Below are 14,304 nucleotides of genomic sequence, written 5' to 3'. Positions count from 1 at the left end.
TGGAAGTGGATGCGTAAACTTATGGAGTTGGTGCCATTTTGTCCCAAGTGGCCGCAGATGGGAGAACAGTGTCTTGTGGTTTCTTTTCACAAAAGTTTTCCAGTGCTGAGAGTAACTATTCCATCGGGGACCAAGAATTATTAGCAATAAATAAGCATTATAGGTATAGAGATATTTGCTAGAAGGTGCAAAGCATCCAATTACCATTTTTACAGATCATAAAAATTTGTTGTATTTGAAGACAGCTCATTGCTTGAACCCACGACAGGCTTGTTGGGCATTCTTTTTCCCCTGTTTTGATTTTATCCTTAGGTATCGTCCAGGTTCATTGAATTAAAAAGGCAGATGCACTTTCTCGCTCTATGATGGAAGAGAAAGAACAAAATTAGCATCAAAGGTACCCTATAATAAACCCTCTGGCCTTTTCTTCAACTTCCATCTCTCCTGATCCTCCTCCTGGAAGGATATTTGTGGGACCTGAATTATGAGGTAAACTCCTTTCTTGGGCTCATAATTCTTGTTTCTCTGGACATCCAGGGGTTCATAAAATGTATTCATTTCTGCAACGTTCATATTGGTGGTCCTCCATGAAAAAAGATATTCAAGAGTTTATACGTTCTTCTTCTAAATGTGTACAACATAAATCCTCCTGGCAATCTCCTGTGGGTCCCCTCCATCCACTACCCATCCATACTAGGGATGTGCAGGCTCGGTTCTACTCGGTTCCGTTCGGTTCTTTTTACCGGATCTTATTGGGTTTCAGCTGTCACGAGTTTTGGATAGCCAATAAGATTCGGTAAAAAGAACCGAACGGAACCGAGTAGAACTGAGCCTGCACATCCCTAATCCATACCCAACCATGGACCAATCTTTCCATGGATTTTATTACAGATCTTCCCGAATCCAGGGGGTGTACGGTTATTTGGGTAGTGGTGGATCGTCTTACCAAAATGGACCATTTTTTGTCCTTTGGCACGAATTCCATCAGCCCCCAAACTAGCACAAATTTTTATCAAGGAGATATTCTGTCTTCATGGACTTCCTTCTGAAATAGAGTCTGATCGTGGTGTTCAGTTTGTTGCTCATTTTAGGAGGGCGTTATGTTCGTCATTACAAATTAAATTACAATTTTCTTCTGCATATCAGCCTCAGTCAAATGGACAAACCGAAAGAGTGAACCAGGATTTGGAGACCTTCTTGAGAATGTATATTTCCTCTTCTCAAGATGACTGGAAGGATTTTTTGCCTTGGGCTGAGTTTGCCCATAATTTTCACTATTCGTCTGCTAGAGGTGTAAGTCCCTTTTTTGCCAACTGTGGCCAGCATCCTCGAGTTCCTGAGCTTCAATCAGTTCCTACATTGGACGTTCCGGCAGCCAAAGCTACTCTCCAACATTTTTCCAGAATTTGGAGACGGGTACTTAAGTGTCTTAGGAAAGCCTCTCATAATTATAAAATTTTTGCTGATAGAAAATATTCGGCTGTTCCTAAATATTCTGTTGGTGATCATGTCTGGTTGTCCACCAGAAATCTTCGACGTAAAAATACCCACTATGAAATTCCCCCCCCCGGTATATTGGGATCAATCCAGTGGCATGTAAGTTACAGTTACCTCTAACTATGCATGTACCTAACTCCTTTCATGTCTCCTTGCTTACATCATTGATTCTTAATCGGTTTCATGACAGCTTGCCTAAAGTACCTCCTATAACAACTTCTCGAAGGAGTGGAGTTTGAGATTGATAAGATTCTGGATTCACGTAAGCAGCAAAATCAGTTGCAATATCTGGTAGACTGGAAGGGCTACTGCCCGGAGGAGAGATCTTGGATTAAAGACTCTGATGTCCATGCTCCTAAATTGATACGTAATTTTCATGCTAAATTTCCTTTTAAACCTGGTGGGTGTTCAGAGACCACCCAAAAAGGACGGGGGTACTGTCAGGACTTTGACTATTTCAGTACATAAAGATAAACTACACTTGCCGAAGTTCCATTGTGGTTGTTGGAGGATCTATCCTGGTTACTGGCGTTCATCACATGCAGTGAGCAGAGAATTAAAGTGATCATCTGTTTCTTAGATGTCGTCAGGTTGTTGGATTCCTTGATTGCTTATTATTCCAAACCTGATTCTATTTGGGTCTTATGTTCTGAACTTCCTATGGATCACAGACCTCTAGTATAAAGCCTGTTACTAACTATGCCTCATTGTCTGTGCAACATTACTTTCAGGTCTTCCTTGGACTCGTGCCAGATCCCCACTGTGGCTGGTGTATGCTGTGGACCTCGCTACATTCCTGCTCGTGTTCTGGTTCAAGTTCTGATACAGGTTATCAGCTGCACTACAGAGCTCAGCATTGCCATTGTCTTTCCGTTGTTATCCTGCTCTATTACTGCTATTCCATTCTACGCTACACTATTTGGTTTACTTGTTATAATTGACTCATACGGACACTGGGGTTACTTCTTCTACAGTTGTCAACTGCACCGTTACAGTCTATCCTCATCAGAACCCCATCACATCACAGGGCTCAACCCTGCTCCAGATCTTCATTACGCCACAGGGCTCAACCCCACTCCGGACCTTCATTACGCCGCAGGGCTCAACCCTGCTCCGGACCTTCATCACATCACAGGGCTCAACCCTGTTCCGGACCCTCATCACATCTCAGGGCTCAACCACGTTTCGGACCCTCATCATGTCTTAGGGCTCAACCCTGTTCCGGATCTTCATTATGTCTCAGGGCTCAACCCTGTTCAGACCTCTGTTGCGATACAGGGCTCAACCCTGTTATTGACCTGCATTCTATCCTGAGGCCCTAGTCTAGTGTCAGACTCCGGTTTCACCCCACACCAGTTCAGTGTGTACTTCGAACTTTGTTTCTCACAGGGGCATACCCCTGCACCTGTTAGTGCATGTCATGAACTTTGTGTTATTGAGATTTAATGTGGATCTTTGCCATACAGTTTTTGTTTTTGAATAAATTATATTTACTTTTATTTCATGCTAGTGATATTTCATGAAAAGGTCATTCCTAAAACCACCTCAGTTCATACTACCTAGTAAGCATGACTCTTCCCAGGAGTCTCAAGTGTCTGTAGCCATGACACACTGTTTACGAGTTCCATGGCTAACAGATCTCTTAACAATTCCTGTACTGAGTTTGACCGTATACCGCCCTGATTGTTTTATCGCTCTCTCCTCCAACTCCACTCTATCGACATCACTATCGACCTCCCTCTCCATCATCTGTCCTCCGTCACAGAAACAGGAAATCCCAAACAAATAAGGATGAGGAGAACCCTGGAAGGAGGTAAGGACACAAAAACAGCCCACCACTCCATTGCTGAAATAGTGGTCTACACACATCTCTGGCTCAGGTGTTTTCACTGCAATCTCTAGCTCTCCTGGAACAGGCTCACAATAGACAGGTCCACGTTATCTGTCTCAACTCCGCCTTGTATCTCTTTTGGGTGGATGACCTTTCTGCAGTGAGTGGAATGGACCCAGGTATCTCTTTCTGCTACTTTCAAAGATGTCATACTTGTCATCAACACCTGATAAGGACATTCCCACTGGTCTGTCAAACAAACTGAGCATAAGAAATTTCGGCTCATAACATATTCTCCAGGTTCAACATCATGACAGTTTGTTTTTGGCATATCAGGTGACAACATTTTCAGTTTCTGTTGCTGTTGTTTCAGCTGTTCTACTCATTTTTATAAGATATCTCACTGTAACCTCATTATTACTCTTCAAATCATCCTATGGACTTATAAGCAAATGAGGATGCCTCCCAAACAGTATCTCAAAGGGGGACAGATTAACAGGAGATCTAGGAGTGTTTCTGATGCTATGGAGGATGAGCGGTAAGGCTTCTGGCCATCCTAATCCAGTTTTAGCCATGATTTACTCAGTTTACTTTTGATACCCATAAGCTTACTCATGTTCTGTAAAACATCACCAGTGAAATGAGTACCCCTATCACTTTCTATGATTTAGGGATACCGTATCTGCATACAAAATTCCTTTTAGCAGTAAAAACAGCAGTATTAGTGGCAGCTGGATATGCCTCTACCCGGTTAGAAAATACATCCGTACAAACTAAACTAGCAGAACGAGGGGAGAACTTCTTAGGGCGCGTTTGTAAGCTGCCACTGATTTTATCAATATTCCACAAATTTCACCACAATTTGAGACAATACATAAAACAAAGAAATGGAATAGACAAAAAATGCGGCGCTAAATAAGAAATATATGGTAGTACATCCCTTTAAACTTCAAAAAGTTTTCTTCCCAGCAGACAGAATCAACTGGCAATTCTTTCCCTTTTGCAGCAGATTATATCTGACAGATGTATGCAATAAAAGACATCTTTATAAGGCTGGCGTACCCAACTCACTTCTTTGTCACATAAATGAAAACAAAAAAGGTATCTTTTGTCCTTCTAATTATTACACTTCAATTGGATCTCTGTGGGTTTTCTTAATTGATTAAAGTATCGATTAGCAATTTAGAGTACCCCAACTCACACTATGTTGCAGATGTTTAAAACACATAAAGGTATCTTTTATCTGGAAAAAGTGGGTTCGTACCCCAACTCACATGGAGCAAAGTGATGAAACTCCTATCAAGGTATCTTTTCAGAATTTGCAGTGGTATAGCTTTTCCAGCAGAATTTTCAGTAGTATAACTCCATAATGTGATTCAGTAAATGGTAAAATCAAAAGAATGTATTTTATTGACAAAAAGGACAAATCAAAAAGACGTTGAATAGCATCAAAAAAATTGATGCATACACAGTGCAAATAGAGCTACATAAAACAGCATCAAAATGGTTATCCAGAATGGAAAAAATATAAAAATAGGAAAAAGTCCAATCAATTAAAAAAATGTAAAAATCCAAGTATTGAGCTACTCACACCTTCTGGTAACTGTCAACGTGTTTCGGTCATTGGGACCTTTTTCAAGACATCCAGTTAGAGTGGGAAGCTCGATATTTATGTGAGAATGCACCTATCAGAAACTCACAGGAAATGGTCATCAACATTATAATAATTCATTTATAATAGGTGTGTAGAAAATACTGACAAAGATCTACTATATATCAAAAATACAGCAGATGTTAAAATAAATGTTTTGTAACTGCATATTGATCTTAACAGTAGAACATAATGTATATATAAATAATAAAACATCATTTTGTCTTATTCGGACAAAACCGGACTTCCAGTAATTGCATTGTGGGTAATGTAGTCCGGATATTCAACAAAATTAATATGGTTAAAACACATAATCCACAATCACTATAAGTAAGATAAGAAACCAGACGGCCACCGACAAACTTGTTAAAGTGATGACATGTCCCTCATTATACTCAAAGCGTTAAATCACCAGCTTCAATATATAGCCATACCGGAAGTGTCAAATCACTACCGGAAATCGGAAATATAAATTATAAAGGATGCTGGGATATGGAGTCAAGAGGAAAAATTCCAACAATCATCAATGAGCGTGATGGAGTAGTCCTACATCTCCAATTCCGGATCACCAGCTTCAACGTATTTCTCCGTACCGGAAGTGACGAATTGCTATCGAGGACCGGAAATCGTAAAGGATGCTGGGATATGGAGTCCCAAAGGGAGAGTGATTTCGCCATCAGTTCTCTCAGACGGGTTTACAAAAGATAATCACTGCGTTGCCATAGCGACCATATATACATTAGCGCGGAAATCTCAAATGGGTCGGTGGACATATGCAAAAAAAAAAATATATAAAAAAATGAATATAATTGTGATATATTAAAAAAAAAAAAGAAACTAGATTATAATAATAATATATGAATCTAATAAATATCTGAAAATGATAATTCTACCATTACAAAGTATATACATACCACTGGTTAAGCTGACTAAGCTACAATACATATCGATAATCATATGATGATAAGCACATAACAAGAATATATTTTTAAATTGCCCATAAGGGCATCTAACACTGAAATACTATCAAATCATAAGAACCATTGTAACTCAAAGTTCTCATTTAGACCTTGTGGAGCAAGAGTCTTATAATTATAAATCGCACTCATTTCAGCCTTAGCTAATTTATTGGCAGTGTCTTTGCATCTTAAATTGCCTTTTATATGTCTAATACCATAGAATCCCAAAATTTCAGATACTGAACAATTGTGAACATCTCTGAAGTGCATTGATAGGGAGTGTGATTCTAACCCCTTTTTTACATTTCTGATATGTTCACCAATTCTAGTCTTGATCATTCTTGAAGTGCGTCCTATATAAAATAGGTTGCATGAGCATTTTATGGCATATATTACATCTTTTGTAGTGCAAGTTACAAAATCTCTTATTTCTACCTGTTTGTTATTGATCATAATTTTTTCAATCTTGCTACTACCCTCACTTTTTATGTTTCTACATCCGATACAGCTTCCACATCTAAAGAAACCTTTAGATTTGACCATTGTCTGTATTGGTTTGGATGGAAGAGAGCTGGATACAAGTTTATTTTTTAAATTTGGGGCTTTTCTATAAATGTGAATAGGTCTTTCGGGAATGAGGGTACCTATTATCAGGTCTTTTCTTATAAGACCCCAGTGCTTTTTTATGACCTTCTCTATTGATCTGTATTGGTCATTATATTCAATAATGAATTCCCATTCAAACTTTATATTCTTTTTTTCTTTTTGGGTAACTTGTAGAAGATCTTTACGATGAAGATTATCTACCCTTTCGATGGATTTATTTATTTTATCTTCTTTATATCCACTATCTAGAAACTTCTTACTCATTTCTTTTGCTTGTGTTTGATACATTCCTTCTTCCGTACAGTTCTGCTTTAATCTAGTTAATTGGCCCATTGGGATAGAATCAAGCCAAGTCTCATGATGGCAACTAGTAGCTGATATGTAGGTGCCTGAATCGGTGGGCTTGGCATAATTCTTAGTTTCAATTTTACCATCCTTAATATATATTGTTATATCTAGAAAATTAATTGTTTTATTGTTAATATCGAATGTTAAAATTATATTTTTATTATTATTATTGAGGAATGTGCAAAAATCTTGTAGAGTTTCTCTATTACCTTTCCAAACGAAAAAGATATCATCTATATACCGTGCATAGGACACCAGGTTCGCTCCAAAAGGGTTGTTGGACCATATCGTCCCAAGCTCCCACAACCCCAAAAAAATATTGGCATAGCTTGGAGCGAACCTGGTGCTCATAGCTGTCCCAGTTTTTTGTATATAGAAACTATCTTCAAATATAAAAAAATTATTATTAAGAATAAAATCAATTCCTTCCAATACCAAATCCTGAAGATCTTTTTTGATATCAGATCTAGTCAAAAAATATTGTATCACCTCTATACCCAAATTATGGTCTATAATAGTATAGAGCGAACTAACATCCGCAGTAACCAATAAATAGTCCATTTCCCATGTTAGTGATTCCAACAACAACAAAAAATCTTTAGTGTCCCTGAGATGGGATTTATTAGATAAAACCAAAGGTTGAAGTATGTAATCTATAAATTGTGACAAATTTGAGGAAATGGAATTTACTCCAGATATGATCGGTCTCCCCGGAGGGTCCACCAAACTTTTGTGGATCTTGGGGAGAAGATACATAACTGGAGTATTAGGAACTTCAATCAAAATAAACTTAGCTTCTTTTTCTGTCAAAGTACCTTTATTGACATATTTATAAATCAATAATTTTAACTTGTTTTGAGTCATGATTGTTGGGTCATTCCTTAATTTTTTATATACAGAGGAGTCATTTAATTGTCTCAAACCCTCTTTTATATAGTCATCTTGATTCATCAGAACAATGCCCCCACCCTTATCCGCTGGTTTAATTATGACATTGGTCTGTTGGCAGAGATCTTTAAGAGCTTTCCTTTCCTTAAATGTCAAATTTGTAACCTTTCTATTTTTCTTAGCTAGTTTTTCTAAATCCTGCTCTATTAAGGATCCAAAGGTTTTAATATAATGGCCTTGTACATGTTTGGGGAAGAACATTGATTTAGGATGGAATGGGATGGACGAACAATCCTCTGGAACACTTCTTTCTTCATTATTGTGACTAGCAAAAAACTTTTTTATTGTTAACTTGCGTATAAAACTTTGTGTCCAAATAAATTTCAAAAGGATTGATGTAATTTGTAGGGGCATATTTCAGTCCCTTTTCTAGCAAAGAGGATTCACTTGTGGTAAGTATGTGGGAACTAAGATTGAAAATCCTAGCTTTCATATTTGTTTTTTCAACATCTGTTGTTTCTATTTCATTTTTGTTTTTATTTCTCTTTCTCCTAGGTTTAGATTTCACTCTGGTTTTCTTATGTCCAGCCCTTTTTCCTCTATATGACTGATGGTTTTTTATCTGTATCTCTTCACAGAAAGATCTCTCTCTAAAAAAAGGGGTGATTTTAGTTCCTCTGATAGTGGTGAAAACCGATTATAGGAGAATCTTGATTCTCTATCTACACTATATCTCCTTTTTCTTATATTCCTCGATGGAGCATTCCTCCACTCTAGAAATTCAGACTTTTCAATTTCATTATCCCTATTATGTCTATTATGGTGTGCCCTATAGTTATTACGTGGTTGAAAAGGGACATGGCGTTTATTCAATGATGACCATTCATCTGAAATTTCACTGTCTTCCTGATAAAATGATGTTTTTTTTCTATTTATTTGTCTTTTCAGAGGTATACGATATTTCTGGACAGATCTATTCAGTGGTCTGAAATTTATTTTATTTGGAGATTTTGGAGCAGAAGGGGAATTATCATGTTTAGATTCTATCTTATCGCGATTCAATTTTTTTACTTTCTTCTCTAAGATTAAATTTTGAGTTTTTTTCAGTTTTTGTTCAATCTCCCTTTCCAATTCTTTGTATTCTTTTGAATTGGAAAAGGGGGCAACCAATGATTTATCGATTGTAATTTCTTCCTCCAATTTATTAAGCTCTTTGCATCTTTCTTTCATTATTAATTCCATAAGTGAGAATGAGCAATTATTTATAATTAATTACCATTCCCTCCTAAAATCGTCATTAGCAGAATTGAAAGTGCAGGATTTAGTGACTTTAAGTCCTCGTGGAATAAGTCTATGAGATATGTATTTCTCTAAAGTCACTATCTCCCACCATGTTTTACTTTCCTTTATCAATATATTTTCAAGTTTTCTCATTAGCCCCTCTACATCTTCATCAAGAAGCTCAATATGATTAGATTTACCATCAAATGCTTTTTCAAAAACAGACAATCTCTGTTCTCTGATAGAAAACATTGTCTGTCGCAGCCCACCAGTAATCTCCTCAATTAGTGAAAATAAGCAATGTAAACTAGCAGAACGAGGGGAGAACTTCTTAGGGCGCGTTTGTAAGCTGCCACTGATTTTATCAATATTCCACAAATTTCACCACAATTTGAGACAATACATAAAACAAAGAAATGGAATAGACAAAAAATGTGGCGCTGAAAAAGAAATATATGGTAGTACAGCAGACAGCATCAACTGGCAATTCTTTCCCTTTTGCAGCAGATTATATATGACCGATGTATGCAATAAAAGACATCTTTATAAGGCTGGCATACCCAACTCACTTCTTTGTCACATAAATGAAAACAAAAAAGGTATCTTTTGTCCTTCTAATTATTACACTTCAATTGGATCTCTGTGGGTTTTCTTAATTGATTAAAGTATCGATTAGCAATTTAGTGTACCCCAACTCACACTATGTTGCAGATGTTTAAAACACATAAAGGTATCTTTTATCTGGAAAAAGTGGGTTCGTACACCAAATCACATGGAGCAAAGCGATGAAACTCCTATCAAGGTATCATTTCAGAATTTGCAGTGGTATAGCTTTTCCAGCAGAATTTTCAGTAGTATAACTCCATAATGTGATTCAGTAAATGGTAAAATCAAAAGAATGTATTTTATTGACAAAAAGGACAAATCAAAAAGACGGTTAATAGCATCAAAAAAATTGATGCATACACAGTGCAAATAGAACTACATAAAACAGCATCAAAATGGTTATCCAGAATGGAAAAAATATAAAAATAGGAAAAAGTCCAATCAATTAAAAAAATGTAAAAATCCAAGTATTGAGCTACTCACACCTTCTGGTAACTGTCAACGTGTTTCGGTCATTGGGACCTTTTTCAAGACATCCAGTTAGAGTGGGAAGCTCGATATTTATGTGAGAATGCACCTATCAGAAACTCACAGGAAATGGTCATCAACATTATAATAATTCATTTGTAATAGGTGTGTAGAAAATACTGACAAAGATCTACTATATATCAAAAATACAGCAGATGTTAAAATAAATGTATTGTAACTGCATATTGATCTTAACAGTAGAACATAATGTATATATAAATAATAAAACATCATTTTGTCTTATTCGGACAAAACTGGACTTCCGGTAATTGCATTGTGGGTAATGTAGTCCGGATATTCAACAAAATTAATATGGTTAAAACACATAATCCACAATCACTATAAGTAAGATAAGAAACCAGACGGCCACCGACAAACTTGTTAAAGTGATGACATGTCCCTCATTATACTCAAAGCGTTAAATCACCAGCTTCAATATATAGCCATACCGGAAGTGTCAAATCACTACCGGAAATCGGAAATATAAATTATAAAGGATGCTGGGATATGGAGTCCAAGAGGAAAAATTCCAACAATCATCAATGAGCGTGATGGAGTAGTCCTACATCTCCAATTCCGGATCACCAGCTTCAACGTATTTGTCCGTACCGGAAGCGACGAATCACTATCGAGGACCGGAAATCGTAAAGGATGCTGGGATATGGAGTCCCAAAGGGAGAGTGATTTCGCCATCAGTTCTCTCAGACGGGATTACAAAAGATATTCACCGCGTTGCCATAGCGACCATAAATACATTAGCGCGGAAATCTCGAATGGGTCGGTGGACATATGCAAAAAAAAAATATATAAAAAAATTAATATAATTGTGATATATTAAAAAAAAAAAATAGATTATAATAATAATATATGAATCTAATAAATATCTGAAAATTATAATTCTACCATGACAAAGTATATACATACCACTGGTTAAGATGACTAAGCTACAATACATATCGATAATCATATGATGATAAGCACATAACAAGAATATATTTTTAAATTGCCCATAAGGTCATCTAACACTGAAATACTATCAAATCATAAGAACCATTGTAACTCAAAGTTTTCATTTAGACCTTGTGGAGCAAGAGTCTTATAATTATAAATTGCACTCATTTCAGCCTTAGCTAATTTAGTGGCAGTGTCTTTGCATCTTAAATTGCCTTTTATATGTCTAATACCATAGAATCCCAAAATTTCAGATACTGAACAATTGTGAACATCTCTGAAGTGCATTGATAGGGAGTGTGATTCTAACCCCTTTTTTACATTTCTGATATGTTCACCAATTCTAGTCTTGATCATTCTTGAAGTGCGTCCTATATAAAATAGGTTGCATGAGCATTTTATGGCATATATTACATCTTTTGTAGTGCAAGTTACAAAATCTCTTATTTCTATCTGTTTGTTATTGATCATAATTTTTTCAATCTTGCTACTACCCTCACTTTTTATGTTTCTACATCCGATACAGCTTCCACATCTAAAGAAACCTTTAGATTTGACCATTGTCTGTATTGGTTTGGATGGAAGAGAGCTGGATACAAGTTTATTTTTTAAATTTGGGGCTTTTCTATAAATGTGAATAGGTCTTTCGGGAATGAGGGTACCTATTATCAGGTCTTTTCTTATAAGACCCCAGTGCTTTTTTATGACCTTCTCTATTGATCTGTATTGGTCATTATATTCAATAATGAATGCCCATTCAAACTTTATATTCTTTTTTTCTTTTTGGGTAACTTGTAGAAGATCTTTACGATGAAGATTATCTACCCTTTCGATGGATTTATTTATTTTATCTTCTTTATATCCACTATCTAGAAACTTCTTACTCATTTCTTTTGCTTGTGTTTGATACATTCCTTCTTCCGTACAGTTCTGCTTTAATCTAGTTAATTGGCCCATTGGGATAGAATCAAGCCAAGTCTCATGATGGCAACTAGTAGCTGATATGTAGGTGCCTGAATCGGTGGGCTTGGCATAATTCTTAGTTTCAATTTTACCATCCTTAATATGTATTGTTATATCTAGAAAATGTATTGTTTTATCGTTAATATCGAATGTTAAAATTATATTTTTATTATTATTATTGAGGAATGTGCAAAAATCTTGTAGAGTTTCTCTATTACCTTTCCAAACAAAAAAGATGTCATCTATATACCGTGCATAGGACACCAGGTTCGCTCCAAAAGGGTTGTTGGACCATATCGTCCCAAGCTCCCACAACCCCAAAAAAATATTGGCATAGCTTGGAGCGAACCTGGTGCTCATAGCTGTCCCAGTTTTTTGTATATAGAAACTATCTTTAAATCTAAAAAAATTATTATTAAGAATAAAATCAATTCCTTCCAATACCAAATCCTGAAGATCTTTTTTGATATCAGATCTAGTCAAAAAATATTGTATCACCTCTATACCCAAATTATGGTCTATAATAGTATAGAGCGAACTAACATCCGCAGTAACCAATAAATAGTCCATTTCCCATGTTAGTGATTCCAACAACAACAAAAAATCTTTAGTGTCCCTGAGATGGGATTTATTAGATAAAACGAAAGGTTGAAGTATGTAATCTATAAATTGTGACAAATTTGAGGAAATGGAATTTACTCCAGATATGATCGGTCTCCCCGGAGGGTCCACCAAACTTTTGTGGATCTTGGGGAGAAGATACATAACTGGAGTATTAGGAACTTCAATCAAAATAAACTTAGCTTCTTTTTCTGTCAAAGTACCTTTATTGACATATTTATAAATCAATAATTTTAACTTGTTTTGAGTCATGATTGTTGGGTCATTCCTTAATTTTTTATATACAGAGGAGTCATTTAATTGTCTCAAACCCTCTTTTATATAGTCATCTTGATTCATCAGAACAATGCCCCCACCCTTATCCGCTGGTTTAATTATGACATTGGTCTGTTGGCAGAGATCTTTAAGAGCTTTCCTTTCCTTAAATGTCAAATTTGTAACCTTTCTATTTTTCTTAGCTAGTTTTTCTAAATCCTGCTCTATTAAGGATCCAAAGGTTTTAATATAATGGCCTTGTACATGTTTGGGGAAGAACATTGATTTAGGATGGAATAGGATGGACGAACAATCCTCTGGAACACTTCTTTCTTCATTATTTTGACCAGCAAAAAACTTTTTTATCGTTAACTTGCGTAGAAAATGTTGTGTGTCCAAATAAATTTCAAAAGGATTGATGTAATTTGTAGGGGCATATTTCAGTCCCTTTTCTAGCAAAGAGGATTCACTTGTGGTAAGTATGTGGGAACTAAGATTGAAAATCCTAGCTTTCATATTTGTTTTTTCAACATCTGTTGTTTCTATTTCATTTTTGTTTTTATTTCTCTTTCTCCTAGGTTTAGATTTCACTCTGGTTTTCTTATGTCCAGCCCTTTTTCCTCTATATGACTGATGGTTTTTTATCTGTATCTCTTCACAGAAAGATCTCTCTCTAAAAAAAGGGGTGATTTTAGTTCCTCTGATAGTGGTGAAAACCGATTATAGGAGAATCTTGATTCTCTATCTACACTTTATCTCCTTTTTCTTATATTCCTCGATGGAGCATTCCTCCACTCTAGAAATTCAGACTTTTCAATTTCATTATCCCTATTATGTCTATTATGGTGTGCCCTATAGTTATTACGTGGTTGAAAAGGGACATGGCGTTTATTCAATGATGACCATTCATCTGAAATTTCACTGTCTTCCTGATAAAATTATGTTTTTTTTCTATTTATTTGTCTTTTCAGAGGTATACGATATTTCTGGACAGATCTATTCAGTAGTCTGAAATTTATTTTATTTGGAGATTTTGGAGCAGAAGGGGAATTATCATGTTTAGATTCTATCTTATCACGATTCAATTTTTTTACTTTCTTCTCTAAGATTAAATTTTGAGTTTTTTTCAGTTTTTGTTCAATCTCCCTTTCCAATTCTTTGTATTCTTTTGAATTGGAAAAGGGGGCAACCAATGATTTATCGATTGTAATTTCTTCCTCCAATTTATTAAGCTCTTTGCGTCTTTCTTTAATTATTAATTCCATAAGTGAGAATGAGCAATTATTTATAATTAATTCCCATTCCCTCCTAAAATCGTC

The sequence above is a fragment of the Taudactylus pleione genome, unplaced genomic scaffold (genome assembly GCF_031769625.1).
Source record: "Taudactylus pleione unplaced genomic scaffold, aTauple2 ptg000760l, whole genome shotgun sequence".
In the NCBI taxonomy this organism is placed as follows: domain Eukaryota; kingdom Metazoa; phylum Chordata; class Amphibia; order Anura; family Myobatrachidae; genus Taudactylus; species Taudactylus pleione.
This window is presented reverse-complemented; position numbering follows the sequence as displayed.